The sequence below is a fragment of the Henckelia pumila genome, chromosome 3, assembly GCF_033568475.1.
Source record: "Henckelia pumila isolate YLH828 chromosome 3, ASM3356847v2, whole genome shotgun sequence".
Classification (NCBI taxonomy): Eukaryota; Viridiplantae; Streptophyta; class Magnoliopsida; order Lamiales; family Gesneriaceae; genus Henckelia; species Henckelia pumila.
This window is the reverse complement of record NC_133122.1, coordinates 151,213,561-151,226,336: the sequence shown is the minus strand read 5'-3', so window position 1 is coordinate 151,226,336 and position 12,776 is coordinate 151,213,561. Positions and strand designations below refer to the sequence as shown.

Sequence of the window (12,776 nt, the reverse complement as noted above, 5' to 3'; positions counted from 1 at the left end):
ATACTTAGCCTTAAATTTAATATTTTTTTTTTAGGATTTTAATCCTTTCAAGGCCCGGATGGAATTGTATATAAATTTTTTTTTCTAGGTGCGCCCAAGATCATAAGTGTAAACTAGAGCCTCATCAAAATTCATAGAACACAATCAAGATCCACAAACCACCTATTGTCGTGCAATGGTCAAACAGACAGAAATTTCATCAAATCTTTCGCTACAATTCACTGGTCTAACATTAGTGCTTAAAAATATTCACGGTTCAACCTACAGTTTCTCATGTCCAGTCAAGAGCAAATTTTTTTCAAAAATCCATTTTTTTCAAATAAACTTCATCATCATTGGCTATCATGACTCATCCAACTCATGCAAGACAACATAAATGAACTTAAACAAACAATATGAAAACAAACACGAAACATGACAGATGCAATACAAACAATGCAAATAAACTATTTTACCCCCCCCCCCCCCCATACTTATCCAAAGCATTGCCCTCAATGCTTCAAAACAATGAACAGAATGCATAACAAACACACAAATGCAAAGACGAACAAAAAACACAATGAGAACAAAAATAACACTCCCCTGGTTTTCGATTCATCCTCTTCCTTCTTGACAGTATCAGCTGGGACAGAAGCAACAAACTGTGTATATCGGCAGGCTCGGAAAACTAGAATGGGAAAAAAGTAAAAATTAAATAAAAAAAAACCAAGAATAAAATAAAAAACAAGGGAAAGAACTCTGGGTTGCCTCCCAGTAAGCGCTAAGTTTATAGTCTACAGCTCGACTATGCAGAAGCAACCATCAAAGATCGGCTGCCGCCTATAGTAAGAATCATACGACTCTACGTATGGGTCTTGATTTCCTTCGCCCTCAAGCTTGGCGTGATATATGCATGGGAAGCTCGTCAGTCCAATAACACTCAGTCGGAACTGATCAGTTTGGAAGGAGACTCGGATTGCAGGCTGAAGCTCATGGAGGATGGAATATTTTGGAGGTGGCGTCAATGGCAAGAAATAATCTTCTAACGGTGTACATGGAATGACCATTGACGAGGTAAAATCTGTAGCCTTGTATGTTTCTTCCTCCTCCAAGCCCACTATTGGCTCTTCTTCACAAGAAAATTCCTCAAAAATTATTTCTTCATGCGTTGGCTCAGTTAGTTCACTCTCTTGGCAGATCTCAAAAATTGATTCTCTAAGAAGCGCAATCTGTTCATCCAAAATACTCCAAGACTTGATACGGCTTTCTAAGAATTGATTTGTCTCTGTCTGTTGCCGCAAAATATTCTCCAACTGAGCCACATGATCCTCAAAATACCCTACACACTCTTCTTGATGCTCCGGTGGTTGGTTCGAAAAAATTTCAGAGTCGATATCTGGAGGATATTGGTGACTCCAACCCTGCAGTGAAGGATCACAATGCCAATGGTAGTCGAAATCTGCCATATCATTTAACAAGTGCATCGCACTGTTTTCATCTCTGCTGAACAAGTGACTGCCAGTGGCCAAAGCTCCAGAATCTACCCAACTTCTTGTAATCTCATCCAAACCACCATAAAAAATTTGAACTAGAGTGTAGTTCGAAAAATCATGACATCTAAACCTGTTAGCCAAATCATTGAATCTCCCCCAAGCAGCATGGAAAGGCTCCGAGTATTTTTGGCCAAACCTTGTGAACACCTGTCGATGATCCATCTCCAAGTACCTCACAAGTAAGAAAAAAAAATTAATAATTAAAAATAAAAAAAATAATGCAAGAAAAAAAAATGTCTAGTTTCAAGCAAATAATCTATCCTAATATTAACTAAACAGTCCCCGGCAACGGCGCCAAAAACTTGACCGGCTAAATCGGTTTGATAAAAATCTACTGGCAAGCGCACCAGGTCAAGTAATAGTAAAGTGGACTGAGAGTCCAAGTATCGATCCCACAGGGACTGTTGTCAATTCTCAAGATTTAATTATTTTACTTAATCTAGACAAAATAATAGAAAATATTTTGAATTAAATAAAATAAGAATATAAAATAAAAACTGCTTAAGAAATACGAATAAAAATAACTAAAGATAAAAATAATTAAAATAAAGACAACCAAGACACACGTAGGTACCGAACAAATCTTGTAACATGTAGTCGATTCAGGACTCAGATTTAATCTTAATTCACGGGAATTCTCCTAATTTGTTCAAAGGACTATTTCTATAACAATCAAACCTATTCAAATATTGATGAACTAATCTTTCGTAATTCTAATCAAATTTGAATGCATTAAATATTTGTGAAAATTCAGTTTACACCCAAACCGCACACTGAAACCGAATTCTATTTCTAGTCGATTTTACAATATGTTAATTATCATAGTGATCAAAATCAATACCTCCTCTGTCGACTTGGAATCGATTAACAAGCAAGCAAACAGTTGATCAGACTATTCACAAGATAAATATAAATCTAACAATCAATAAAATAAAATCAACTCTGAAAAATCCCAAACAAACATCCAAGTTTTCTACATGAATTTGTTCGGCCCAATCACGCCGTCTTGGTTGAAAATAAACTACTCAATAATTAAAAATAATAATTCAAAAATAAAAATAAAAAGAAGAAAAGAAAGAAGAAATCTTCTCTCCCAAGCCTTGTAGCCGCCTCCTCTGTGTTGTGCGCGTTCTGGAACTTTGAAACCCTCAAAAATATGTTATATCTTGTATATATATGGTCCGAAACGCCTACCAGTTAATTTCCTCTCAAAATAAGGATTTTTCGGAACACATATGACCCCCGAACACGCGCACGTGCGCGGCATAGGCCTCGCGCGCGCGCAACACATAAAAACAGAGGCCTGGACGCGCAGTACAAAAATTCTGCACCGAGCGACGATTTTCAAAAATTCATATCTCAAGATATAGCCGTCAGATTGAGCTAAAATTTGGACAGAAGCTTCCAAACATCTTGACTTTAATCTGAACAGTGAAGATCGGATTTGGAGCTCTCTAAAATTAAATTTGATTTTTTGAACAAAGCTTGTCCGTAATTCACTCTTCAAAAATATATTTTCCTACAAAATTAACCCAAGGAGTAAAATACACACACATGCACTAAAACACATAAAAACACATAAAAATAATATGAATTCACACAAAATAGACATAAATCTATCATGAACTAATGCATACAAAATGCACTTATCACATATATACTTTCATTGTTGAATTAGCTTGTTATTAGTTGGTTTTTAGTCTTATGCTTCTAGATTTTGATGCATTCATATTGAGCCAACAACCCTTGAGATTTTAATGGTAGATTCGCCAAAAGAATATGGACGTTTGGATGTATATCGAGAAACTTAGGAGAATGATCGACTCCTATTGCTAGAAACTCGATATAGTGTTTCAAAGTCCGGGAATAGAGTTCAACGCCACCCCGAAAGGGAGAGTATGTGGGAGATTTGTTGTGTTCTTCTTCCCCGAGATCCCAAGAACCGTTTTAGAACTTGATAGCAGATTTTTAAATCATGCATTGCATTAGATTGGTTTAATGTTTGTTGAGATGTTTATATGATTATTTCTTTAAACTCTATGATATGCATGATATAGTTGTTTTATACTGGGATTCAATTCTCACCGGAGATATTCGGCTATTGCTTTGTTTGTATGTGTGCATGGCAATAAGTGGGGCTGGAACGAGTCAGGGTCGCTCGTGAAAGAACGAGATCAAGATAGATGTGGTGACTTCAGGTTAGAATGGTAGAAGATGATGCCAAGAACTTATGTTTAGGTTCTAGATAAATGTTTGTATGAGCCTTGACAAGAATTTGTGTTTGGCTTTTGTATAGCTTGAATAATGTTAAATTTTCTAGCATGAGTTGAGATAACAACTTGTAATATTTGGATCCTTAAACACCTTATGATATTCCATGTTTTATTCTAGATTTTGATGTTGAATTCATGTCATATATGTTAGATGATTGTAGAGGTTCTAAGAAGGGGTAAAAATCCAGATTTTTAGATGTGTTGGGTGGATTTTCGTAGGCGCGGCGCGCCCGCGCTATCATTATTAAAAAAAAAAATTGGATTGCTTCTTATCTTGTTGCCCTGACTTAGATTAACATAGATTTTATGTTATGAAATGAGATTAGCACCCGAGGTCCCCACATATTGTCTGAGAATTTTTAACATTTATTTCATTTCATTGTAATTTATTTTTTTGTCATTATATGATATTATATGTTCATAGCTTAAATTTCTAGCTTGTGTTATTAACTTTATCGACATTGTTTTATTCGATGGGGACAGTTCCTCACATGTCGATTGTATGCAACAAATTCAACGTCCCAAGGTATCATATTGAACTCATATTTTGTTAAAAATAATCATTTGCATCGTCGTCTAAATTTCGTGTCTCAATTCTATTAAATGTATGCATTTGTATAAGATACTCTAGAGGCAGCCAACTTGGTATCAAGTTCTTCAACCTTGCTTGATCAAACAGGTCCTCAACAGATGGACAGAAAGAGAGGAAAACAAATCATTAGCCATACATATTAAGTCCAATATATTTTTAGATTTGTTTATTCTTTTCTGAATTCTGGATTAACATATATATAATTTTCCCATGTTAATGATTTGAAAGGATGATAGAGTTATATTTGATCAGTTCAATGGTTGTCTGTCATCACTGTGGGACAATAAATTTTAAATTTGAAAGCCCCATATTTTGCTGTGATAATGGTAAAATCAGATTAGCAGACACAATTATGCCTCATGAATTGTTTGCACTATTTACTGACACAATCTCCAAAAGCAGAGAATTTTCGGAAGAGAATCAGAGTGTTTATATATATAACACAAGGTACAAAATGTTGTGGTGACACAAAGTTTGAATTCATTGTGGATAGAAAAAACAATCCTGGAATGCGACGAGATCAAATTCCAGCAATTGTTGGATGATAATCCTTCTTTGAAGCAAGTACAAAAACAATGTCGGTTTCCTAAAATATATTTACATAATATATATTGCTTATAAATAGATTTATATGATTTATGTACGTTCACATAAACATGTTAATTTCATACACATTAATGTTAGAAATTTATTTATTTTTATAGGAACAATATTACTATTTTAAAGCATCTATATATGAGATTGAAAATCAAGCAAAGCCGTGGTATGAAGCGTGTACCAATTGTCTCAAAGCAATCGTAAAAGAAACGGAGGTAGTCAGTTGTATCAATTGCAAAATACATGATGCTTAAACGATGCCAAGGTAATCATTTTCTCGGTTGTGGAATTTTTGATAAAATTGAATTTGTACTAAGGTAATCCTATTTAATTATTGTATTTATATTAAAATGTCAACTTACACTTTGATGGCAACTGAAACTCTATGGATTTCGATTAACAATGACGGTAAAAGACAACGACAAATCGGCAAGGATTATATTATTTGAAGATGCGGCTTCAGATTATATAGGTTGCTCGGTGAACGAATACATTGAGTTTCTCAACAAGATGTACATGATTATAAATTAAAATTCTCAAATTTCCATATTTACGACTTACATGATATAAAACACATTGAAAATATATGATAACAGGATCAAAGCTAAACAAAAATCACAAATACTCTTCATCACCCAATCAAGGAAGAACATACATTTATTTTCAAGATGGATAAAGCTTTTCTTGAAAAGAAGAATCCCCTCTCTATTGTGGTGAAAGCGTTCCAAAAACCATTGCGAAAATGCTTCGAAGCTGAAACACCGACAAAACAAAGGACACCAAAGAGGGAAAAAAAAGAAGAAAGATTCACCAAAATCAAAGAACAATATAAAATTAAAGATGTGCAAACACCAAAACAAGCAACGACTGAATTAATTGATATCAAAGATGACGAGAAACTGTCTGCGTTTACTCAAAGAAGAAGACACATGATCACACAAAAGAAATGGATCGGATGTCAAAGTCGTTAGGGTGAAAAAATAAAAATATTGAATTTTAGGTTGTTTGTCATTGCATAGTATGATGTGACGTTCAAATTAAATTCATAAATCTTATTATAATGAATATTATTTCTATTTTCACATTTTTTTTTTGACTTCATATATGTTCCCACGTGCGCACGTGCATGTTACTAGTACTTATAAATATAGTAGTGTCGAAATAACGTCATTATAAAATTATCGAATTTACTAACATGATTTTGTACGTTTACTTGGGAAAAAAAAGGTACCATTAAAAAATTATTCCAAAATCATAATCAACAACAACAATGATGGTCGAGACTCGAAACACAGTATTAATGCTGAGGATAAACTCTTTCGAAAGAAATCCGACATCTAAGTTTCTTCCCCTCCTCTTCAGATTTGCATCGACTTTCATATACACTTAATTTTTCTTATACAATCTTCTGTTCTGCGGATTGTTATTTCATGTCACAAGAGGGGACATATCATTACATTTTGGCTGAGATTCAAATTTCAATCGAATTTTATTCGGTCGACGCAATGATCATCGGCACTCTGTTTCTTCTTCGTGATTGCAAATATAAGACTGCAATCAGAGTGTTAATAGAAAAGCGTGAAACAATATAATATATTTTTACCTGGATGTCATTCACACACCACTTGCACAAATAATTGTACCCATTCTTGTAAAGCATAAACAAACAGGATACAGTGCTAATTTTTGGAGGATGGATTGGAGCCCATGCTTTGTTTCTCTTCCCTACTGGCATTTACTAAGCTTTGGGGTTGTTTCTCTTCTCGTATCGTTAATGAGGATTTTTTTTCCAAACCGATTAACCATGTGGAGTATTGATGCAAATATTTATAATTTACTCATATAGTAAGGCTGAAATATTCTTAATAATCATACTGATCTAGATATTTTGGCATGAAAAGTGTCAACAAAGTTAGCATAATCAAAATGCTAACTATATTTTTTTACGATAATTGGTCGAATCAAGTTTTTTTTTTAAAGAAGAAAAAAATTGCGAGGAAATAAAAAAATGCATGAAGATCTAATTATACGAGTGAGTCTATGCTCCTCCCCATCTAATACGAGCAAGAAAGTTAGTTAGTGGCATTTTTCTTACTAAAGTATATTAAAAGACATGTACGTACCTGACACGAAGCGTATGGCGTACTGCGGCTTTCATTTGGACGTCCCTGAAACCAGAAGCAGAACAGTCGGTTAATAATATATATATTAAAATGTGTCCTTTTTTTTCACATGAAAACTTGTAACATTTATAGATAGCAATTATTGTCTCTTGTTATAAGATTAACTAGCTAATTAAGATGGAAAACTGGATTTATCATTATTTATTATTGTTGTTGTATAAAGAGAAGCACTGTCATATTGGTTATGATAGTTTAATAATATAGGTCGAAACCTCGTCAAATACAAATAAGACACAAAGAAAAATAAGCTAAATCGGTTAAATTCTACAATCTATCTGTTGCGCAGATCTAACACTGGTTGATGTTATGGCACTGAACTCTCTCAATCTGATTGATACGTAAAAAGATTTCAAGGAACAATAACGATTCCAGTGAGCTAGCACCACCCATAATTCAATTTTTCCAACATGCAGTTTCATACACCCAATAGCCCTTCTATGCGCACTAGATAAATACACACATATATCTATATGTACATATAAGCCGCAACTCCTTCGATGCGCACTAGGTAAACTTCAAGCTAACACAAGAGCCTGCAAACTATGTTCAGATAAACCACACTACAGACTCATTCGAGAAATTATTGGAAGAGGGAATTGAACTACTAACCATTCGTGAAGAACTTACCTACTCTACCACCTCGAGCGTCCCTTTGAGGTGAGGTTGTTTTTTTTTGGGAAAATTACAATTTTGATTTTGTATATTTGTCACTTTGCGATTTTGGTCCTTTATGTTTTTATATTTCAGTTTAGTCTTGTATGTTTCGATTTTTGGTAATTTTAGTCAATTTTCTACGAAATGCTTACGTGACACTATACACGTCAGTTCCATATCAGCACTGCATTGGTGCCACGTCAGCGCCACATCGAAAAAAAAGACTAAAATTGTAAAAAAAAAAACCAAATATAACAAACTAAAATTAAAATCTGAAAATATAGAGGACCAAAATCGCAATTATTTAATTGTCATCTAAGTATAGAAACTGTGATTTATGCTAATATTAATTAATTGTCATCTAAAAGCACAAGAGATTCTCGAGTATTATTTAAGAAATGACGCATACCTCCTGGTAGTGTTTCAATATATTCAGATATAAAGGTATTTGCTGGGCATTCTTGGCAATCATCACCAATGACTCCAGCAATAGGCTATTTTTGTCTACGTTCACAGACGTCAGTGATGGTATTTCGAAGTTATGGGGTGTGTTCCAAAACTTTTTGAGGTTTGGAAGATTCGACAGGTCCAGAAACTTGAGTTGAGGAAATGGAGTTGCAGTTGTGATCGCTTGTACCAGCTCGTCTTCTTTTTCAACAACTTCCTTTAACATCCAGCAATTCTTTATTCTTAATTCCTTGAGTTTCACCAGACCTTGTGCTACATAAGGAGGAAATATGGTGTTCAATCCAGAACAGGCCTCCACTTCCATAAATTCAAGTTCTTGGACGAAAGAGGACGGTAGTTGGTGGCAGAACACTTTTGATTCTATGCCCATTTTTCGGAGTGACAGTCTCTTTATTCTTGGACAGTGTACCTGCATTTGTGTTCAAGTTGAGTTCTTGCTGCTTTCAGATATATAGGCCAAATTTTTATTGCCCATATGAAATCTACATGAGAAGATATGGACCTCGTATGGCCAAAAAGATATGGACCTTTGGATGCTCCTTGACGCACGAGCGTCTTATAATCTTCAAGAGAATGTATGGGAGAAGAGGCATACCTTTTTATTGAATAATATTTGCGAGTCTTTGTCCCCTGAAATAGATCTTTCCTTTGTTGTACAGAAACCTTCAAACTGTTGCAAGTCCTCCATCTTCAAGACCCTCAGCTGAGGGAATGAGATTCTGTCTACTCCTGCACCGAATTTCGTGAGGCTATGTAGACACCTAAGGACCAATTTCTCCAACTTTGGGAAAACCATATTGTAGGTTGTAGTAATATCCTGTCCATTTTCATTGAAAAATACCTCATCCATCCTTAGACAATCCCCAATATCTAGCTCTTCAAGCTGCAACAAGCTCTGAGCCACTGAATTAGAAAAGAGAGATTTTAACTCTTTACATCCATAAATGTATATGAATCTGAGGTTGGAAAGGCGAAAATCTTGTCTTGGTCCAGATGAGAAATGCTTTAGTTCATTCAATCCTTGGAGATGTAGATATCGTAGTTCTCCAAAAGATCTTTCTGGCAGTTGGCTCGTGCATATATAGTTTATATTGAAAACCCGGTTGAGATACAAAGTTTCCAATATTGGAAAAACACCGGAGCTTGGCGTATTTCCATTTATTAGGTGTTTCACAGTTGAACAGCACTCGATCCCCAGTTGTCTCAGGTGCTGAAAACTTGTTGCACCCAATGCCTTCAAAATGTTGTGCGAGCCATTTCCAAATAACCTCAAATCATCAGTTCTCTCAAGCAAAGATGCGATCCATTCCCCTAGATGAGTTTCTTCAGAAAGTTTGTAGAAAGTTTGTATTTGTGGGGAATGTTAGCTCTTAAAGAAAAATACATTGTCCATGGTACTTCATGGCATCCCCGTATGGATATATCATACTCTTTAAGCTCAGAGCATAATTTTATGTTTTTCGACACAACATTTTGGTCTTCTATCAAGATTCTTAGGGTGGTCAGATTAGGTAACCTCTCTAACTCAACGAGTTCTGCACCCCGTGCATCAAAGTTCTTTGTGACATACAGCTCTTCTAATTTAGCCAGTCCTCCAATTGCCCCTTGTTCAATTTCTTGGAGATTCTCACAGTCTGTCAGATCTAACAGCCTTAGATTGGTTAATTTTCCAAGTGCTGCAGGAAATATCTCCAATTCATTACTTCGAAAGCACAAAATTTCTAGATTGATCAACTCTCCAATTATGGATAGATTTTCGAACGTGCAACCACATAAATGCACTGCCCGAAGATTTGTAAGCATCTGAATTGATGACGGTCCTACTGGAATATCCGTGTAGCGCAGGTCCAGAACATTGAGTGTTCTGAACTTCTCAAAGCTCTGTGCTTCTCCCATTCCATTGGTAGATTTCCATAATAAGAACACGAGATTTGGGAAATTTATATCTTCTGGAATGTATGCCATGTTTGAGAAGAGAGAAATGTGAGTGCAGTGCTCGTAAGAGTATCTCCGTGACCACGCTCCCGTGCTATCATTATAAATCAGAAATCTAGGCTGGTCCTTTGACGCGATTGATATGGCAACATCACGAACAACATCATGCATCTTAACAAATCCATCTTTGTGTCCATCTAGAAGTAAGAAACGGTCTTTTAGTAATTCTACCAATGCATGTGTTCTGATTCTCCCTTCTCTTATATTATTTATTCCTTTGAACATGTCTAGTCCTATTCCGCACCTCACTAAGTTCTCGATGCTAATGTTAGAGTCTTCAAGAAATAAAGAACAAAATAGAAAGAGATGTTTGGCTTCATCACCTTCTAATGCCAAGTAACTAAGCTCCAATGGCCTGTACACATCATTTAGCACACCCAGAATATTTGTTGGGGTGGAACACCTCAACTGTATCAGAGCATTCTCCCACGTAAGATTCCTCTTCTGTTTCAGAGCCCTGGCCACAGATACAAGGGCGAGTGGCAAGCCTTTGCATTCATTTGCAACATCTATAGCAAATGGATATAGATTGGGACTGTCGCTGGATAATCCAGCTTCCTTGGAGAAAAGAAGCCATGCCTCCTTCTTGGTCAAGACTTGTAGCTGTAAGATCTTGTCAGCTCCCATTTGAACACAAACATCTCGTGCTCGAGATGTTAACAAAAGTTTACAAGTCGTATAGGAATCCTCGAGTGGAATTCCTAAGATATCTAGATCAAGATTTCCCCAAATATCATCTAGTATGACAAGGATGTTACGTACATCCAATATTCTTTTCCGTGGTAAGATTCCTCTGTTCCGCACCTGCTCAGCTTCTAATTTTAAATTCAACATTTCCGCAATCTCAGTTTGAATCCTTTTTTGATCTGGATGCTGAGTAACCACAGCCATGACAATCTCATCAAAAATTTTCTTTTCTTTCACTAGTTTTCCAATTCTTCTGACCATTGTTGTCTTTCCAACCCCTCCCATGCCGCATAACCCTATCACTTTGACATTACTATCCTGTAAAGTGCCTATAATGCTTTCTTCTACGAGTTTTCTAGTTCCAAACTGGTTATCTGAATCAATTGCAGGGAATTGCATCTCCCCAAATGGAACAGGGTAAGACAGTAGTCCAAATCTGCCAGCTTCTTGTTGAAGTTGAATGGCTTTTTTGACAATCTTTCTGGCTCTCTTGCTTAGCTGATAACGCGATTTCAAATCCGTGCATCCTCCTCCTCCATGGATACACGCATCTCCATGAAGCTTATTTCTCTCGACCTTGATATTTTCAACCTCTCCCAGCCAGTTTTCGACATCAGGTGCAGTTCGTTCTAAATTCCTCTGGGCCGCATCAACTTGCAGCCGAACCCCAGCATCCGTGCGCAGCAGCTTCTCAACTTCGTATTGCAGCTCCTCCATGTTCTTGCCGTAGCAACACATGTACTTGAATTGGCGCTTGATGGGGGGAACCACGTATTCTCCTAGTTTTCCTAAAACGCTTAGAATTCCTCCAAGAATCATTAAAAATGCAGCCATTTGTATTGTTGCTCCTCTTTCGGGATCCCGTCTGATCTTTCTGCTTTCTGTGCTTTCTCTTTTTCTTTTTTTCTTTTTTTTTTCAGAAAATAGTTAGGAGACAATTAACTTTAATTTGCAAGTGAAAGAAACGCAAAACAATCCTGTCAACTAAACCGAATTAAACAACATAGAAAGAAACTCATCAGAGCTTTATTATAAATATTTATTTTGGTGCGGTGAAATAACAGAAGCTCCAACTATGGTCAAGAAATGAGTTTCTTGATCGATTCAGTAAATGAAGAGATATGGTCTGAAATGAGCTAGTGGAGTTTGAACAAGGAGATGCCTTGACGAAGTTGACTTCTCGTTTAGAGACCATAAAAGTCTTCACATGGGAATAGTTAAACATCACCGACGATTTCGGTAGTTTTTTTTTAATTACGATTTCGGTAGTTAATTGTAGCAATTGCACATAGAGATATCAGAATGGGTTGGAGAGGCGGATCAGTCCACAATCCGTCGCAACCCACTATTAAGTAGAGCGGGGCGGGCCGGCCCACCTTGAAGGCGGGTTGGGAAAACTCCAACCCAACCCATTTATTTTAAGTGACGGGACGGACCAACCCGACGGGCTTACTTGTAAATTGATTGGTTTTTGCGGGCCAACCCGCAACCCAACACAACCTATCATTAGATAAAGATTATGGAAATGAAGAACACATTCCTATCAATATTTGCGAGTGTGGGGGTGTCTTGCTAAAGTAGATGTACCTACTCCAAAAAAGATAAAGATTGGACCTAAAACTATTATTGCATTTTCATTGGATATGCACACAACAGTAGCGCTTATCGTTTCATTGTATATGAATCTCAAATACCTGATATTCATAATAATACGATAATGAAATCGAGGAATGCTTCGTTTTTTGAACATGTGTTCCCTTGTAAATCTAAGAAAGAACCAAGTTCTTCCAAAATA

The 12,776-nt window shown here is 36.2% G+C and overlaps 1 pseudogene; it reads right to left on the bottom strand.

The window, feature by feature from the left end:
• Positions 1-5,920: 5,920 nt before the first annotated feature.
• On the bottom strand, positions 5,921-12,111 carry LOC140890861 (probable disease resistance protein At4g27220; annotated as a pseudogene).
• Positions 12,112-12,776: the final 665 nt, after the last annotated feature.